The sequence below is a fragment of the Rana temporaria genome, chromosome 10, assembly GCF_905171775.1.
Source record: "Rana temporaria chromosome 10, aRanTem1.1, whole genome shotgun sequence".
In the NCBI taxonomy this organism is placed as follows: Eukaryota; Metazoa; Chordata; class Amphibia; order Anura; family Ranidae; genus Rana; species Rana temporaria.
Genome location: NC_053498.1, coordinates 72,483,947 through 72,504,756, shown reverse-complemented (window position 1 = coordinate 72,504,756; position 20,810 = coordinate 72,483,947). Strand labels below are relative to the sequence as shown.

The 20,810-nt window shown below is 42.6% G+C and overlaps 2 protein-coding genes across 3 annotated transcripts in view; one reads left to right on the top strand and one right to left on the bottom strand.

Annotated features, from left to right (window-relative positions):
• Positions 1-12,046, bottom strand: part of SMIM35 (small integral membrane protein 35) — a 77,779-nt gene extending 65,733 nt beyond the window's left edge. Inside the window, exon 1 of the mRNA XM_040325459.1 lies at positions 11,662-12,046. The gene's annotated coding sequence lies outside the window, so the exon portion shown is untranslated. The remainder of the gene's footprint in view (positions 1-11,661) is intronic.
• The window catches only part of TMPRSS4 (transmembrane serine protease 4), an 80,538-nt gene that overhangs the window by 11,017 nt on the left and 48,711 nt on the right, over positions 1-20,810 (top strand). The window lies entirely within an intron of this gene.

Genomic DNA, 20,810 nt, shown 5'->3' with positions numbered 1-20,810 from the left:
ACACAATTTGAATAGCATCACCCTTTGCTCTTTAATTTTGTACACTTCTTCACATCAGTAAAATGGGAATTTTTCCTTTCCTGTTGCATCTTCATGGCAGCATTCAATGGGTTGTGGCTCCTCCCCCCCCCCTCAACCTGATAGGACTGGTTAGTGTAGCACTGTTGTCCCTAGAAGAGGGCTACAGGTAAAATTAGTTGTGCTGGGTGGTAGCCAGCCTGACTAATTTGTAGGGTTTAATAGTCAATTGACTTCTGTGCTAATTCCATTCAATTGTGGTTCCTCCCTTTTTGTCCGTAGGGGGCACTGTTGCCTTTGACATTTGTATGACAAGCTACAGTATCTGCAAATTATGGATAAACATACTTTTTTCCCCAGCCAATCATATTTTCTGTGGTGCTGGGAAAAGCTATTTAATAGAAAGAAGTCAGGTGATCAGGGTCAGTCTTCCTGTTCAGGGCTTCGGCCTGGGTGGATGTGCGTACAGTTCCTGGCTGCTAGGCCTGAAGCCTGACGCCTATCCAGGTGGCTGCTAGGCCTGTCCAAGGCCTATTCCGGGTGTTCAAGTTTATGCAGAGGAAAGCCTGCCAAAGATCCGAACTTCCGAAAGAACTTATCCAACGGAATCTGTGCATGAAGCTGTGAGTAAAGTTCAGTTACTAGAGGAGACAGCCTTTCCTACAAAGTACAGATGTGCTGTTTCTGCTTAAAGCAGTGGTTCTCAATCTTGGGGTCGAATGACGATTTGCCAGGGGTCACCGAATCCTGGGCTGTTCCTGAAACCTGCGCTGCTCTCCCAGCCTTTTTGCAGCTGCCCAGCAGGGCTGTCCCTGGAGCCTGTGGCCACCCACTCAGCCTCTTCGCAGCCGCCCAATCAGTATATGGCATGGCTGGGGAGCAGAGACTAGAGGTCAGCTGACTGGTGAGAAATGGGAAGTGGGAGGGGCTGGAGGAGACCCTGTCTCCTGATTTCAGCATAGGTGTCACTGCTACGAGACACCACAAAGTCGGAGACACAGTGAAGCCAAAGACATCGTGAGTAACACTACCTGTGATTATAGTTGCCATTAAAAGACCCCACTACAGTTCTCAGATCACCAGATGATCTTGATCAACAGCACCCTTGGCTGATCAGAACTCTTTCCCCAGCACTGTCACTCATCCCATTGCCCTCACCAAGGAGTAAGAGAAGGATTAAAAATAGAGAATACATGGAGGGGAGAGGAAAAGAGGGGGAGGAACAAAGAATAAGAGAAAAAACAAAAAGGATGGCTAGAGAGAGGGATGGGGGGGGGGGACAAGAAATTGGCATAGAGAGAGATAAAAGGGAAAGAAAGAAGAACAAAGAGAGTAGTACATCCTAAAATGTACCATAAGGGGTTTTAATACTGTACAAGTGGAAGGGAATGAGGGAGCGCTAAATGTCTGTTGGTTAGGGGCGCAAATTACTTGTCTTGCCTTGGGTGCTGACAACCTACGCTACGAAAATAATTTTACTGTTAGGGAACTAACTTGGGAAATTTTTCAAGGGGTCACGGCACTAGAAGGTTGTCTGCCTTATCTCACCTATTTTTGTCCAAGGAGTCTGCCAATCTGCCTGTTGCTGATCGTTATTAAGGGTGTCCTGTGCCCGATCCCCTCTCTCCCACATTTTTCCTGTTCAAGAAATAAACTTCACTCTGTTTAAAGCACAAAAGTGACTGGCGCCCAATGCTTTTTCTTGTTCATCACTCACCATGCCCACAAACCTGCACCCTGAGAATGTATGTCAGCCATCCCAACCCCAGGTAGTCACCATCAGGCTCCCGTCAAATCGGGGTAGGCACTACATTAACTTTAAATAAAAGTCAGACCCGGCTTGCAGCATTCTCTGTACCTCTCAACATTTTGGGTCACATCACTTCCTGTCATCCATGCTCAGAGTGTACTTGAACTGCTGCTGCCACCTTGGTAATGGCAAATGCCCACAACACAGACAGGTGTAGGAAAGCACTGACAAACAGAGAAAAGAATAGAAGAGCAAAGGGAAAATACTGCCACTTACGCCAAAGCTTGTTTAAGGCTGGATTCACACTATTGCCACATGCGGCTCACAGCAGGGGTCCCGTGCATCCCCGTTCACCGTTTCAGGTCCAATTTCAGCCCGACCTCTTTGGCTGAATTCAGTCCTAAAACAGACCAAAAGACGCACAAGTTTGCAGCGGAGCCACAGCAAAAATATGTGAACCGGCTCCATAGAGAGCCAATCACAATCTCCTACCATGCGAATTGGATGCAGAGAAAACCACATCCAATTTGCATAGGTGGGAACCCAGCCTTAAGCTTTCTTTGACAGGCCTGCACCACAAGAATGGGTCTCCAGACTATAGCTCACTTAGAAGCTGTACAGGAAGGACTTCTATCTAGGAGAGGTTGAACCATGCCCCCTAGACCACCAGAATGGGTCTCCAACCATATAGCTCATTTAGAGGCTGTACAGCAGGGATCCTCAAACTACGGCCCTCCAGCTGTTGTAGAACTACACATCCCATGAGGCCATGTAATGCACTGACATTCACAGACATGACTAGGCATGATGGGAATTGTAGTTCCTATGGTGCTAAAGAGGTTAAAAAAGACAGAAGTTCAATCAACAACAAAACAAAATAAAAAGGAATTCTAGGAATAACATGTTTATTTTATTTTTTACATAGTTACATTGCTCCAGCTTTTAACTTCCATCTCATCTTTGCATTCATTTTGGAAATTCCACAACATTTTCTGAATGGCACCTTCCTGTATTCACAATGGAGCTGGCCAGCTGCTCAGCATGTGACCTGACAGCAAGTGGGGATCACTGGAGTAGTCATGCACACTGGTGGTTTTTGGATATTTTTAAAGCAGCTGTATTTGGCAGAAGATGTTTTTTTCTAAAGTCATTAAACTCTCCATCATGTTATCCTACGTGTCCATGAACACATAGGCTGTTATCAGCAGTTTTGGGCAATTTTGAGCAGTAAAAAAAAAAAACTAGTAAAAACACTCAAACGCTGATAAATGCTGCTCAGCAGCGTTTTTGGACGTTTGATCCATTGAAAAATATAAAATAAATTAAAAAAAATTAAAAATTTAAAACGCTATAGCAAAAACGTTTAAAAACATTGAAAAACTCACTGCAAAGCTACTGACGTGTTTTATAACGTTATTTTAACGTCCGGTGTGCATGAGGCCTCAAAGGCAATCGGATATTTTCTGGATCAACAATCTATTTTGTTTTCACTTTTAAATAATTTAGCCAAATATATTCTTTGCATTTAGAAATACACCCAGCTTGTTTCAAAAACAATTACCTAGCTGGCTACAACTACTTCTTGGGGTCTTTCTCTTCCACATTTTTACAACTCTTAGGCCGCGTACAGACAGGCAAACATGTACGATGAAAACGGTCCGCCGGACCGTTTTCAGCGTACATGTCTGCCCGGAGATTTCTGTATGATGGCTGTACACACCATCATACAGAAATCCGCGCATACTCGATACGCGGCCGCGGCGTCGTGCACGGCCCTGGCAGTTCAATGCTTCCACGCATGCGTCAAAGTCATTCGACGCATGCGAGGGATGGCGGCCGCTCGGACATGTACGGTAGGTCTGTACAGACGACCGAACATGTCCGACGGACAGGATTCCAGCGGGCATGTTTCTAAACATGTTTAGAAATATTTGCCCGCTCGAAAAAGGCCCGGCGGGCAAATGTACGCTGGAATCCTGTTCGCTCGGCTGTACAGACGACCAAACATGTCTGCTGAAACTGGTCCGCGGACCAGTTTCAGCAGACATGTTCGGTCGTCTGTACGGGGCCTAACAGGATAAATTCACCTTTTAGGAGCATGATACATGTTACACCCATATTTAGGATGTAACATATAACGAACTCCCCTCTTGTGACAGTGGGAGGGGCATCTTCTCCCTGCATCCACTGTCATAATTTGGGTCTCTGCCCACATGACCTTTTCATTCATTTATAGTTTCCCTTGAATGAACAGACTGCAAGTTTTATCAGCCATTGTCCGTTTGTAGTTCTCAATCAACTTCTAGTGCGCTGGTGAGCGTATTCTTATTTCATTGATTCTTCCTGCTACAGCACCCTAGTGTGCTACTAGTGTTATTGTAGGTCAATTTATTAGTATGACTCATGGTAACTGTGTAAAGTCTGTAATTAGGTTTTGTTTACTCTACAGTACAGGTCTCTGGTACCTACTCTGGATCTAGAAGTTTAGAGAAGCTTGGCAGGATGTTTTTTTTTTAATGTTTTTTTATTAATACAGAAATAAAGATGGTAAAAAAGGAAAATTAGAAACTGTACACAAATGAAAATTAAACACAAGCACACCCAAACCACATACATGCAAAAAAATCCTTGAAGCATAAAAAATACCCCTCTGGGTGATTTATGTACATTGCAAGGATTTTAACAAACTTTGTTGCAGATTCATACCTTTTTGTGTTTCTCTGTGGCTTTGTGGGAAAGTAAATCTAATGAGAGTGGTTTCATAATTATCAATCAGCTGTACACCTGCAGAGCACTAATGAGGAAAGCTGCTGGACTTCCATTCCTTTAGACGTGTTCCTATTGGGAGTATCTCACAAAAAATGACATTTTTGTTGCAGGGGATGCCTGAAATCTGACTTGTATCTTTGTGTAGACTTATGGGAAAATGTTCATCTGCTGACACCCGCAATCTCATAGGGACCAATGTATGTCTCTTTTTCATCCGTATACAGTACGGATGGATGAAAGAGCGGACATACGGTCCGTCCGTGTGGAAGAGTCCTAAATGTTTTAAAGACTTTATCATACTTAACATATTCACGGTTTGCATCTAGTGTATTTTAAGTCCACATATTTCGTAACCCTGATCGAAGCTACACAGATACTGACAAAAGGTTCTACTAAATTTAGAAAGTAGAGGTGTGGGGTGTGCATGATGAAAAATCGACTTTCATTTTGGTTTCATTCATTAGGTAAATCATTTTGATTCGCCGTGTTAGAATGATTAGTTTTCAGGACGATTCATTATTTTGGGAGAGTATATATTCGTTGTTTTCAAACAATTCGTATTTTTGAAAGTTCTGTTATTCTTATGTTATTTCTAAAGATTGGCTATATTGGTTTTAACATATTATTAATGGGTAGGAAATTAATCATCTTATTCCACTTACCTTGCAAAAATGTATTGCAATATTTAATTTCCATTTCATATGTAGTGCATTTTGTTTATAATAATGGAAAAGTATTAATGCAAAAACAATCAGCTGATTATCAAAGAGTCAAAGACTACCGTGCCGCTCTTATCCGAATAAAATTAATGAATCCAAACTAATACGTATTCATTCATTATGTTAATGAGTTTAAATTAATTTCACCATTTCCAACTGACTTTGTTAAGCCACACACATACAAATTAAATGAATGGTCTCAACCCTTGATATTTCACTAGAGCCCCCAACGGGGCTCCTAAAAAAAAAAAATAGTAAATAAATGAACTATTGTAAAAAAATATAAGGATAAACTACTGACACCAACCTCTGCCCTACTTACACCATACAGTGCTCTACTGACACCAACCTCTGCCCTACTGACACTGTCCATTGCCCTACTGCTTTGATCTTTGGTGTGCACGCCCTAATGCAATAGGCTAAACAAACCTATGGTGCCAGGTCAAATTGACACTGAACAAAGTGAGTTTATCTAAAGCTGGGTACGGACTATCATTACCATTTTTTTTGTTCAACCCCCATGGGTTGAAAGAAAGCTGTCAGCTCTGATCGGAGCCGCTATACAAACTATGCAAGATTAGTACAGTGATCTCACTCGCCAAGCTCTTGTGTTCTGAAAGGAGGGCCCCCCCCCAAATGAAAGAACACTCTGATCAGTATTCTCTGCCATTGGCTGAGCGTGCACGATCGGGAGTCGGTGGGAAGCTGAATTTTCAGCATGCATGTCGGACGTTTTTTTATATATAATTATAATAATACGGGCCCTAAACTTCTTCCTTTTTTTTATTTTTTTTAGAAATTGATAGATTAAGCACCAAATTTATGTCTTAACTGCTTGTCGACCAGCCGCCGTCATTCTACGGCGGCAGGTTGGCTCTCCTGGGCGAGAGCCCGTACAATGACGTCGGCTCTTTTTGCGGCCACTAGGGGCGCGTGCGCGCCGCCGGAGGCACGCGCGCCCCGCTCGTCCGTGAACCCTGTGCAGGTGCCCGGCGGGCGCGATCGCCGCCGGGCACCCGCCATTGCTCGTTACAGAGCGGGGACCTGTCAGCGGGGGAAATGCTGATCTTCTGTTCATACAATGTATGAACAGAAGATCAGTGTTTCCCCTAGTGAGGCCACCCCCCCCCCCACAGTAAGAACACACCCAGGGACATACTTAACCCCTTCCCCGCCCCCTAGTGTTAACCCCTTCACTGCCAGTGGCATTTTTATAGTAATCCAATGCATTTTTATAGCACTGATCGCTATAAAAATGCCAATGGTCCCAAAAATGTGTCAAAAGTGTCCGAAGTGTCCGCCATAATGTCGCAGTACCGAAAAAAAAAATCGCTGATCGCCGCCATTACTAGTAAAAAAAAATATTAATAAAAATGCCATAAAAATACCCCCTATTTTGTAAACGCTATAACTTTTGCGCAAACCAATCAATTAACGCTTATTGCGTTTTTTTTTTTACGAAAAATATATAGAAGAATACGTATCGTCCTAAACTGAGGAAAAAAATTTTTTTTATATATTTTTGGGGGATATTTATTATGGCAAAAAGTAAAAAATATTCATTTTTTCGAAATTGTCGCTATATTTTCGTTTATAGCGCAAAAAATAAAAACCGCAGAGGTGATCAAATACCACCAAAAGAAAGCTCAATTTGTGGGGAAAAAAGGACGCCAATTTTGTTTGGGAGCCACGTCGCACGACCGCGCAATTGTCTGTTAAAGCGACCGAGTCCCGAATCGCAAAAAGTGCTCTGGTCTTTGGGCAGCAATATGGTCCGGGGGTTAAGTGGTTAAAGAACACCTGTACTTTTACAGTGGGGAATGTTTTTCTTTTGGACTTTAATATTTCATTGATATGAATTTGGTTATGTTGTTTTATTGTATGTGAAACACACTTCATGGCATGAGTATTTGTTTACCACATGAAGTGTTTATGTGACAAGCGCGTTTTTTTATTGATTGGTTAAGTTGTGTTATACATTTTTGCACATTTTAACTGCATCTGTCACCATTTACGTTGATGATTTTGAGCAAGCACAATTAAGTATATATCCTAGGCACTGAACCTATTTTTATTTTTATTTTTTCTATCGCTATTATGGTGATTTGAATACATCTGAATCTCCGAATCATGCAAATTGTGTTCAAATTTAACTGCTGTTCCGCCTGCGTATCTCTGTGCCTAACTTTGGGAGCGATCCTCAAAAGGATTTTTCCCAAGTTAGGCAGAAGATCCGACATCCGTAATTTAGTTACGCTGTTGAATCTTCGGATGCAGTACCGCATCCGCCGCTGGGGGCATTTCGAGTCGAAATCCCTCCTTGCGTATGCAAATTAGTACTTACGGAGATCCACAAAGCTTTAGGCATTGTGTGATTTGCGTAAGTTCCGAATTTGCTTGCGCAAAACTAAGGTTGGTTTTATATGGACTAACTTTAGTAGACCATGCAAAACCATACCTTTTTTTTCGATCGCCGCGTTTTTTTTTTAAATTTGTTTTTTTTTTTCCCGTCGCGTTACTTTTTTTTTTCCCGTACTTTACGAACCCGTCGCTATCCACAAAGCCCGACGTAAACTACGTATGCGCGATGCACGTCGGGAAAAATGACGTCACACGCATGCGCAGTCCGTCCGGCGCGGGAGCGCGCCCTAATTTAAATGGGAATCGCCCATTTTAATTAGGGATCGCTTAAGATGCAAGGAGATCAGCTACACTGGCGCAATTTTAGAGGTAAGTGCTCTGTGGATCGCTACCTAAAATACTAAAATTGCGCCAGCGTAACTTTTCTGCCTAAAACTAAGATCCGCAATTTCTTTGTGGATTTGGCCCATTGTTCCTGAATATAGGGATAACCGTATTCAGTAATCGAGGATGAGGGCCATAACGCTCCTGAACTGAGAATCTACCACTTGTATTACATACTGGAAATAGGTAAATAACTTTATAGTCGTGACAATTCACCTACCTGTGCAGCCCTTATGAAAAGAGATTATGCTGCATTGACTTCTCATATACTGTATCTGCTAGCTGTTTCTCTCACTAAAGCAATTATGCTCTTGGATGAACTTGGGTCAGTTTGTGGAAATGTGCCAGTCTAGAGCAGGGTTTCCTAAATGTATAAATAATGACTTCCAAGTGTTGATGGGACTATCTAAGTGGGTCAGTAAATGTCTTGGTGTCAATAAGTGGTCAAAAATGATTGAAGTTTAATTGGGCTCAGCTAATCTTTTGAGGACTTTGAAGAACTCCATGCCAGTTCCAGTTCCTGGTCCTGAAAGTGAGGTGGCTGGCAGCAAGACAAGGTTACCCAGCTGTGTCTTTTCATTTGGCCTAGTTTTCCAGCGTGATTTGCATTGTGTGTCTGACTTCCCACTTTTCCCCCTCCTGGGAACGATATACCTACATGTTCACTTCCTGTACTGTGTATACACCTTCACTTCCAACTCTGTTGCAGAGCCAGCGAGTATACTCCCCTCACACTCCACTGGAGAGCCATTGTGTAAATCTATAGTAATAGGCCTTGCGCCATAGAACTGATTACTATCCATTTACTAAAAATTCAACATTGTAATGCAGTTGAAAAAAACAGGAAGCTTCAACCCTTTTATTACTTGTACTTATACTTTATTAAAGTACCTGATATTTGATCACAAATAAGCAATCCGAAGCTTCATGAAGGAGTTGAGCTAAAGCATTTTGGGACCCCTGGTTTTTGTTCTTTCTGAATAAAGGGTCCTTGCACACAGGCACCTAGTGGCAGCTGGTGTGTGATGTGTGTTTGTGTTTTTTTTTTTTTTAAAACCCCCAGATTGGCATCTACCCCCATCTATTTTCCATGCGTCTCCTCCCTCCTCCTCCTAGGCGTCCAATAGGATTGCCTGTCATTTTAGCCAACCAGGTGACGGGTCTTGAGGCCCGCTTCCTGATTGACCAAGTGGAGGATTAGTGTGAGAAAAGCAAATTCTTTAAGGCCCCTTTCACACTGGGGCGCGGGTGGTGTCGATGGTAAATCGCTTTTAGTGACGCTTTACCGTCATGTTTGCGGAGGTATTCGGCTGCGAGCGGGGTGCTTTTAACCCCCGCTAGTGGCCAAAAAGTGTTAAAACCACCCACATAGCGCCACTGCAGGCGCTTTGCCGGCGGTTTGGCCGCAGTGCCCATTCATTTCAATGGGCAAGAAAGGTGGAGGAACGGTATACACACCGCTCCTCCACTGCTTCAAAGATGCTGCTTGCAGGAAAACATTTTAACGTTCTGCTTGCGCACCGCTCCAGTGTGAAAGCCCTCAGGCTTTCACACTGGAGTAAAAGGAGCGGCTCTTTCAGGCGCTATTTTTAGCTTTATAGTGCCTCACTGTGAAAGGGGTCTAATACAGCAGCACATAGTTATTTAAAAAACAAAGTGACCTGACTGTTTTGTGGCAGAAGTGCATTAATCACTAACCACTTCCCCCATGTTGACATCGTATAACGTCAGGGACTTGAAGTGGCAATATCTGGATGATGCCTTTGGTGCTTTTCCAATTTAGCACATGTGATTAGAGAGCTGGAGGTTGAATCCACCGGCGGGGGCAGTTTACCATAGAGCTGGCCGTGGACCACATTAACCCTGGCCATCTCTATGACCCTCGGAGGCCGGAAGCACTGGCAGATGTAAACACTGCCGTTTTTTTGGGGGGGAGGGGGGAGGTTTTGTTTTTTTGCTGGGAATCCTGAGATTGATTCTAATTATTTATGTAATTTATCTCAGGCTTTCCAGCATAGAGGAGAGATCTGGGGAATTATAGACTCCAGATCTCTCTGTAAAGAGAACCTGCTATGCCCTATTCCTATTACAAGGGATATTTACATTCCTTGTAAGGCCCCGTACACACCATAGAATCCATCCGCAGATAAATCCCAGCAAATGGGTTTCTGCGGATAGATCCTATGGTGTGTACACTCCAGCGGATAAATCTCCCCTGGGATGGATTCCAGCAGATCGGATATTTGCTGACATGCACAACAAATCCATCTGCTGGAATCCATCCCAACGGATGGATCCGCTCGTCTGTACAGACTCACCGGATCCATCCGTCCAAAGGGATTCCCCGCACGCGTCGTAATGATTTGACGCATGCGTGGAATTCCTTATATGACAGCGTCGCGCCCGTCGCCGCGTCATAATCGCGGCGACGGCGCGACACGTCATCGCCAGAGGATTTCGGCGCGGATTTCAATGCGATGGTGTGTACACGCCATCGCATAGAAAACTGCTGAAATCCTCGAGAGGATTTATCCGCGGATACGGTCCGCTGGACCGTATCCGCGGATAAATCCTCTCGTGTGTATGGGGCCTTATAGGAATAAAAGTTTATTTTTTTAATTAAAGGGAAAGTGTAAAAATAAAATAAAAAATGTTTAAAACGCCCCCACCCTTTCGTGGTCGCATGCCGAATCGAACACATACATAGGTCGCGCCTGCATATATAAACGACATTCAAACCACACATGTATTCCCGCGATTGTTAGTGCGAGAGCAAAATTTCTAGCACTAGACCCCCTTTGTAACTCTAAATGGTAAAATTGAAAGCACAGCCTATGGAGATTTTTAAGTACCAAAGTTTTGCGTCATTCCACGAGTGTACGCAACTTTAAAGCATAACATGTTTAATATCTATTTACTCTTATTTAGTGTAACATTATCTTTCACATTATACAAAAAATTGGAGTATATTTTTTTTTTTGTTTTTATTCTGTAAAGTGTTTTTTGTTTGTTTTAAATCGCATTTAAAAAATTGCTTTGCAAATATTATGTGACATAAAAAATTGCAACGACTGCCATTTTATTCCCTAGGGTTTCTGCTGAAAAATATATATATGTTTGCGGGTTCTGAGTAATTTTCTAGCAACAAAAAAGTAGAGAAGTGTCAGAATTGGCTTGGGTGGCAAGTGGTTAAGGTGACAGGTCAATGGGCATGTACTTATTTAATCTGTGTATTTTGCGGTTTGCCTGGAACATCCTGCCATGTGCAACATGTGAATAAAGATACTGTTCAGTCAATGAGATCAAAGAACGTTCCAAATTTTTGTTATCAAAGAAAATAAAAAATATAAAGGCATATTCGATTGTAAAACGCTGTTTGTCAAACAACATAGTACTGTGTAAAGGTCAGGCTATTGGCAAGCAATAATCTTCTGCAAGCTTGAATAATCAGGTTTAGGTGGCTATAGAGCCTAGAGGCTTGGATTGGTAAAGGTTTTGTTTTGTTAAACATGTGTAATCCCCCTGGTCTGTGTATGTGATGTACATACACAGACTGCTATACATTTCAACTTTTTTCTTTTTTTCCCCTTTGTGCCTTTTGCATGAATGTATCATGTTTCTACGTATAATTTCTCACAGCAGTATAAGAAAGGCACATACCTGAAAACCCAGCACACTGCTCCTCTGTTTATACAAGGACCCTCAGTGATTTCCAATGTGTGACGATACGATCTTCATTACAGTCACCTATGCTTTATTTCATTCTCTTCCTGTACTCTTCCATTCTGTATCTCGTTATAATTGAGTTAAATATGCTAAGGGATATGACTCTACCAACTCGAGGATTCTGGGATTTGTGTCTATGGTCTCTTGGCAACCTGTGCTTCATCTCCAAGGCTCCCATCCATAATGCTCCCACTACGGAGACTTGCATCTGTACAGTGATTGTTGGATGTAAGGTTAACTCTTGAGGAAAAGTAATTGATGCTTCCCTGAGAAAATCAGGCTCACATCTGCACAGCTAGATCTGGCCATACACACATTGGGGTAGATTCAGATAGAATGCGCCGCGTAAATTCAAATCTGCGCCGGCGTATCTACTTTCTGTATTCAGAAAGCTAGATACGCCGACATTTGCCTAAGATACGACTGGCATAAGTCTCTTACGCCGTCGTATCTTAGGGTGCATTCTGCCGCTGGCCGCTGGCCGCTAGGGGCGCTTCCGTTGTTGTCGGCGTAGAATATGCTAATTACCTAGATACGCCGATTCACAAACGTACATACGCCCGTCGCAATGTATTTACGTCGTTTACGTTAGGCTTTTTTCGGCGTAAGGTTGTTCCTGCTATTAGGAGGCGCAGCCAATGTTAAGTATGGACGTTGTTCCCGCTTCGAAATTTGAATTTTTTACGTTGTTTGCGTAAGTCGTTCGCGAATAGGGCTGGACGTCATTTACGTTCACGTCGAAACCAATACGTTGTTGCGCCGTACTTGGAAGCAATGCACACTGGGATATGTACACGGATGGCGCATGCAATCACGTCAGGTCATCATACATTTACATAAAACACGCCCCCTTCCACATTTGAATTACGCGCGCTTATGCCGGCCCCATTTTCGCTACGCCGCCGCGACTTACGGAGCAAGTGCTTTGTGAATACAGCACTTGCTCCTGTAAGTTACGGCGGCATAGCGTAAATACGATATGCTGCGCCGCCGTATCATTGCGCGCCCCTACGTGAATCTACCCCACTGGGTTCATGCTAAACCGACCAAAATTCATTCCATGGTGGCCCTGTTGGCAACACCCAGATCAACAAAAGCCAATTGAAAAAAGAAGCTGGGTGGAAAAAGGTCAACTGAATCAGATGCAGGCACTGTCCATGTATTGAATAGAGAATACAATAGTTCACAACAGGAGATTTGTCCATCTGTGCTGTATAACATGGATGTAGGAATCTGTTCATATTCTTTCAGCCTGCAGGTTGTACATGTATGGCTAGCTTTGTACTCCGATAATTGTCTTTGTTGAGATCATCAAATCAATCCTTGTCTTGCAGTCGGTAAAATTGCTGCTCCTCCAGTCTTAGTAAGCTTAAAGTGGTTGAAAACCTTGTTACACCACTTTTACCTACAGGTATGCCTATATGCCCCGCGATCTAAGCTATTGATTAATGGGATATTGACCCCATCAATTAACTTATTTAGGGGTATGAGGCAGGGGTGTCCGCTGTCTCCTCTTCTATTTGCTATTACAATTGAGTCATTAGCCTTACGATTCCGTCAGTCTGAAGAATATAAGGGGATAGAAATGGGCGACAGTACAGAACAGATTGGACTGTATGCAGATGACATCATTTTGTATATGCGAGATACACAGGATACCCTGAGGAATGCTATGAGTATAATAGATACATTTGGTAGGTACTCAGGACTTAAGGTTAATTGGCAGAAGTCTTTTCTAATGCCAATGCATCGAGAGGGGGAAATAGAGGAAATGACGGATACCCCACTTAAGATAGTGGACTCCTTTAACCACTTAACACCCTCCTGTCGTCAAATGACAGCGGGCGGAATCCCCTATTGTTCTGACAGGACGTCATATGATGTCCTGTCATTTAAAGCCGCTAGGGAGTGCGCGCGCTCCCGTCGCGTTACTGGGAACACAATGCGCGTGCCCAGTAACTGAGCAGGACCGTGGATCTCTGAGTTTAAACACAGAGATCCACGTCCTGTCAGGGAGAGGAGACCGATGCTGTGTCCCTTGTACATAGGGACACAGATCGGTCACCTCCCCCAGTCACCCCCCTCCCCCTACAGTTAGAACACTGACTAGGCTACACATTTAACCCCTTCCCTGCCAGTCACATTTATACAGTAATCAATGCATATTTATAGCAATGTTCACTGTATAAATGTGAATGGTCCCAAAAATGTGTCAAAAGTGTCCGATGTGTCTGCTATAATGTCGCAGTCCCGAAAAAAATCGCAGATCGCCGCCATTCCTAGTAAAACATTTCTAAATTTACACTCTTTTTTTGTTTATAGCCCAAAAAATAAAAACCGCACAGGCGATCAAATACCACCAAAAGAAAGCTCTATTTGTGGGAAAAAAAGGACGTAAATTTTGTTTGGGAGCCACGTAGCACGACCACGCAATTGTCAGTTAAAGCCACGCAGTGCCGGAAGCTAAAATTTTGTCTGGGCAGGAAGGGGGTGTATGTGCACAGTAAGCAAGTGGTTAAATATTTAGGGATCCATATAACAAGACAATCCCAGGTGGCTCTGGAGGCCAATGTTTATCCATTGATGGAGTATATTAAAGTCAAGTTGAGGATTTGGAGTAAACTTCCTTTGTCAGTGGTGGGAAGAATACATTTAATTAAAATGATTCTACTACCAAAGTGTTTGTACATCTTCTCAGTAGTAGTGCCTAAAAAGTTCTTAAAAAATTGAATTCACAATTTATAAAATTTATATGGGCAAAAGGTAGATGTAAAGCTGACAACATTACAGCGCCCAAAGACAGAGGCAGGGTTGGCGCTGCCAGATGTCTATTTGTATTACTTGGCAGGACAAATGAGACCTTTGCGTAACTGGTTTACACAGGAACAAAGCTCGGGAGTAGAGAAGTATTTGTTAAATATATTACAAGCTGAGAACTTTTTGGTAGTATTGGAGACAAAACGTATACATACACCAGGGGTCAAGATCCCGATGCTCTCATTGGTACAATCAGTATGGCGGGAGGTCAAAAAATGAATGGGCTTCAGGGATATCCCTGCTGAGCTATCTGTGGGATAATCCCTTGTTTGAAGAACTATATACATTCGAGGATAGTATATTTTGGAAGCAAAAAGGAATAGTAGCTCTGGAACAGGTATACCAAAGTGGGAATATATGCTCATTTGATTATTTTGAAAACACATAATAAACTAGTCGATACATTCTTTTATAGATCTTTACAGTTAAGACATGCGTTAAGTGCCCGATTTGGTAGTAAAAGTATAGATATATCTAGATTCCCTCTTATAGGAATTATGAGAACTCAAGGACCAAAAGGATTAGAATCCAAGTTGTACACATATTTTATGCAGGCCAAGATACGGGACTCTCCGCTTCAGATTAAGAGGAAGTGGCAAACGATATATCCGTCTATGACAGATGAGATTTGGGGGGAAGCCTGCAAGCAATAATAGATTGATACAGTTTTACATAATACACCAGGTTTATCTTACACCGTATAAACTAAGCCTGATGGGGAGAGTAGTAAACGTGGAGTGTGCAAGATGTCACCTACCACGGGTTGACTTCAAGCACATGATGTGGTCTTGTCCGGTCAGTAGATATTGGAGACAGGTTTTGAATATACTATCAGAAGTGGTGGGAGGATGCGTCCCATTTACTCCATAAGTATGTCTATTGGGGTTAATCGAGAGTCAGAGGTGGAATGTATATGCTAAGACTTGTTTACAAGAAACTTTATTTATGGCCTGCAAACAAATTGTACTTAGATGGATGCAACCTACGCCTCCTTCGAAGGGACAATGGCTTGGGGCAGTAAATCAAATCCTTCCATATGAGAAACTATTGTACGAGCATAGAGGAACACCCCAGAAATATTATAGAATTTGGGATGAGTGGTTGAACTCTGGGTCAACACTTAGTGGTGAATAAGTAGAAGAGGGGCACTAATAGAAGGATATTCTGATTATTGGAAGTTAGTAAAGAGGAGGGTGGAGGGCGCTGCAACCAGGGTAACGGGGTAGTTTGTCTTTACTGTTTTCCTTTTTGTTATCTGTTGTTTTTTCTTTTTCAAGGTGGAATGTAATGTATGACACTTTTTCTGTTGATGTGGTTGTATTAATGAAATGGGAAAAGATTTAATGAAAAAACATAATACTATTGACGGATGTAGACATGTGAAAGAATAAAATAAAAACGTATTTAAAGGTATGCCTATATTAAGGCTTACCTGTAGGTACCGTGAATATCTCCTAAACTTGCACAGTATCCACATGTGCTGATGTTATCGGCACATGTGCACTGAAGAAGAGGCCCGCTTGTGTCGTTTCTTCAGTAGCCATGTCGTGATCAGTGGCTCCCGCATGCATGCGCAAGCATACACTGGTTTAATCACCCGATATCATTGCATTTTATTTGTATGGTATACATTGGTCTAATCACCTGTTATCATTATTTCAATACTGCACATGTGTATTGTTAGTTTGATATCTTCACAATTATTCTAACTTTGATATCTTTAGATGTGTATCAGATTATCTATGCACTTTAGATCACCCATTTAACATTTTAAATTGTCACTAGTGCTGCACCATCATTTTTTCCACTTCTACTTTTTGCAATTGTCATTTGCGGTGCTGGCAGCTTCCCCACTTCTTTGGATGGTGCGGTATTTAGCACACAATATAAAAAGTCTACACACCCCTGGTAAAATGTCAGGTTTCTGTGATGTAAAAAAAATGAGAAAAGGCTAAATCATTTCAGAACTTTTTCCACCTTTTTTAATGTGACCTATAAACTGTACAACTCAATTGAAAAACAAAAAGATACTAATATTTTGTTGCACCTTTTTATTTTATTACAGCACTTGGTCTTTTTGGGTATGAGTCTATCAGCATGGCACATCTTGACTTGGGAACAGGGCCACCATCAGGGGGGTACAGCCCATACACCTGTAAGGGGCCTGAGTGTCTGGCTGTGCCCGGCCAGATGGGAGAAGACGGGGGTGGGTGTAGGGGAGCTCAGTGGCTGTGCTGGCTTTTGAAGTAAATGGAAGTCGACAGCTGTGTCATTGAGCTCGAATCAGGCTCTTGCTGCCACTTCTGGCAAATTCCTGAATGTGCACTCCTTGTGTGTGCACACGAGCTGGGACCAGGTACACAACCTTACAAGTAAGGGCTGTTCTACAAGTGAAGGGGGGGTGTACATATGTGTTCAATGGGTACATGTGTCTGTGTACGTGTGTGTCTGTGTTGAATGGATACGTGTGTGTACATGTGTCTGTGTTCATTGGGTATGCGTCTCTGTGTACATGTGTGTGTGTCTGTGTGTCTGTCTGTCTGTGTACATGTGTCTGGGTGTGTGTGGACATCTGTGTGTCATATATAAACGTGTGAGGGGGGGGCTGAGAGCGTACAGGTGGGGGGGCTGAGAGCGTACAGGTGTGGGGGGGGGCTGAGAGCGTACGGGTGTGAGGGGAGGCTGAGAGCGTACAGGTGTAGGAGGGGGGCTGAGAGCGTACAGGTGTGAGGGGGGCTGGGAGCATACTGGTTCGACGGGATTGAGAGTGTACAGGTGTGAGAGGGGGGCTACGAGCGTACAGGTGCTGGATTGGAATGTCTTTTTGGCAAAATATATTTTCCTAGTTAAACCTTGAAAGCACTAATGACTTATAGTACACTGTGCATTTTCTTATATGACGTTTGTATGAGTGTTAAAATAAAAGTGTGTGCACTGAAGGACCTGGTGGAATAGCTAGTGGGCGGATTCGGTGGGACAGCCAGTGGGCGGACCCTGGGGAATGTTGATGGTCAGGGCCCAGGCCTCAAGCTGTCCAAGGGGCCCCACAATTTCTGATGGCTGCCCTGCTTGGCAATATTTTCCCACTCTTCTTTGGAAAAACACTCCAAATCAGTCAGATTGCGAGGGCATCTCTTTTCAATGGAATTCAGGTCTGAGCTCTGGGCAATTCCAAAACTTTAATCTACTTCTGGTGAAGCCATTCCTTTCATGATTTGGATGTATTCTTTGGGTCGTTGTCATGCTGAAAGATTAAGCTTCTCTAGAAGAAGCCTAGAAGAAGCCTGAAGGTTTTGTGCCAATATTGACTGGTATTTTGAACTGTTCATAATTCCCTCTACCTTGACTAAGGCCCCTGTTCCAGCTGAAGAAAAAACGGCCCCAAAGCATGATGCTGCCACCACCATGCTTCACGGTGGGTATGGTGTTCTTTTGGTGATGTGCAGTTTTGTTTTTGCGCTAAACATATCTTTTGGAATTATGGTCAAAAAATTCAACCTTGGTTTTATTGGCCCAGAATACTGTTTCCCACATGCTTTTGGGAGTCTTCAAATGTGTTTTTTGCTAAATTTATCATTTCTTGGATGTTTTTCTTGGTAAGAAAAGGCCTTACCACTCTACCCTATAGCTCAGACATATGAAGAATATGGGAGATTGTTGTCACATGTACCACACAGCCAGTACTTGCCAGATATTCCTGCAGCTTCTTCAATGTATTTTTATCAGTTTTGGTTGGACGTCCAGTTCTTTGAAATGTCACTGTTCCATATTTTCTCCACTTGATGATGACTGTCTTCACTGTGTTCCATGGTATATCTAATGCCTTGGAAATTCTTTTGTATCCTTCTCCTGACTGATGCCTTTAGGCCGGATTCACACGTGTGGTGCGAATTCCAGCTCCGTTTTCTCTGCAAAGAGAAAAAGCAGCTATTCAGCAATTCCTCTCCATTGTACCTGTGGATCAGCTGAGCAGAGGGGGGAGGTGTAGTGAGGAGGATGAGAGAATTTTCGTTCACAACGGAACGCATCTGCAAATTTTTTGGGCAATGCAGAGTGTGAATGCAACACACATATGTGAACCAGCCTCATTCAAATAAACAGATTTTAAAATGTCCTGCAAATTGGATGCAGTGTAGTACTCGTTGATACCAATTACCGATACCAACTGCAACTGTTTTGTGTACAGTTCAGCTGACCACAATGGTACAAAGCATTAAGAACGTTTTTGCGTTTTTTTTTTTCCAATGTGAATCGTTTAAATATATGTTGAAGGTTGAAAAATATTGGAGAAAAATCCTAACAATTTTTTTCTTAATTATTCATAGTTTATAAAGTAGAAGTGAACATAAAATGAGCTAAACAAATTAAATGGAGAAGGAGAATAAGGAGTAAATTAAAGGTTAATAAGGTTGCTTTAAACTAACTTCATCTGCCGATCGAAGCTCATCCCTTTTGATCTTTAGACGTGTAAAAAAAAAACTGTTTCTTTTTATTTGTTTCAGCGGCTGAGCAATGTTGTTGATAAACATTGTCCGATATTATTATTATTATTTTTATTATAATTTTTTTTACAGCTCCAATTGCTGAGACTTTGTTTACACTTCAGCTGTCAATTGGGGAACCCCACTGACAGCTGAACGAGTCATCGGTTGTTAGGGAGGTGGTGGCCCCACTCCTTAATTGCTGGTGTGTGTGTGTGTGTGTGTGTGTGTGTGTGTGTGTGTGTGTGTGTTTGTTTTTTTTTGTTTTTTTTTTACCGTAAAACCTTGGTTTGAGAGCTAAATGTTTTAATACATTTTGACTTGATATACAAGCGATGTCTTGATATACAAGTAGCGTCATGTTACAACTGAGTATAAAAGAGAAGAGAGGCGCTTCTAAGTGTAGCAATATGTTTACATTTAAAGCAGAGGTTCACCCTAATAACATGTATATCTGACCAACTCCCTTATATTCGTAACCAACTCCCTTATATTCGTAACAAGTACTGTCCGCAATTAGTTTTTTTTTTTTATGCTGTACGTACCTTACAATCCATTTTTTCAATCTACTTCTCCCCGCGGGAGTAGGCGTTTCTATGCCTAGGAGGATTGTCATCTGGATTGTCGCCCAGATGATTGATGTCTGTTCGCCCTGGCATATAAGGCCCCGCCCCCCATATTGCGTAGGCACGCACGAGTTACAGGGTTTCCGAAAAAATCCGAACATGCAGAGATGTAAGTCCGCTGTATACGGCGCCTGCGCTCTGCATGTTCGGCTTCTTTGGGAAAACCCCACAACTCGTACGCGCCTACGCAATACGAGGGGCGGGGCCTTATCCGCCGGGGGGAACAGACGTCAATCATCTGGGCCACCTCCCAGATGACAATCCCTCTAGGCATAGAAACGCCTACTCCCGTGGGGAGAAGTAGATTGAAAAAATGGATTACAAGGTACGTACAGCATAAAAAAAAAAAACTAATTGCGGACAGTACTTGTTACGAATATAAGGGAGTTGGTCAGATATACATGTTATTAGGGTGAACCTCCGCTTTAATGAAGGTACAACATTTAGCAACATATTGCTACACTTAGGGAATCCCGCTGACCGCGAAAAGAACCAAGCCTGAAAGTATTGGTTTCAGGTATTGGAGCATTTGCGCGAGTGCCAGTACATGTGTAAAAGCGTAGTATCGCCACGGATATTGGTATTGGTGTAACACTAATATTTGGTATAGAAAAGATGAAGGCTTCATTGCCTCCCCTTCTGAATTAAAGTTACTACAAGCTTAGCAAAAACTGAATTTAGTGACCTTAGAGACTGGGTGTGAGATGCCTGCACAAGCATTCTCTGTGAGCAATAGTATGTGAGCCTGATGATGATGATCTTGGGGATAATCCTCTTGTCAGTACTATGAGAATTATTTTTAGTCACTCAGTAGGTAGAGTATTTTACAGTTCCTCGAAACATGCTGTTGCCACAGAGAATGAAAATACTGCCTGATCCCAAAATCCTCCACTGTAAAGTGGATGTAAACCCAATTCATGAAATTTGAGCTGGGTACATCTGTAGTGGTGTGTGTGGTGGTGTGTTTTTTTTTTAAATTGTAGTGTCCCGTAGCTTTCTCCTGAGTTCCTCTGTTATCAGCCTAACTTTTGACGAGCTCTCCGAGATGGGAGAGCTGTTCTGTCTCTAGCACAGATAGCTAAACCTTCTTGTCCTATAAACTTCAGATACCATATTTCTTCGGTCTCAGTTTTATTAGAACAAGCCAGATAAAACTACA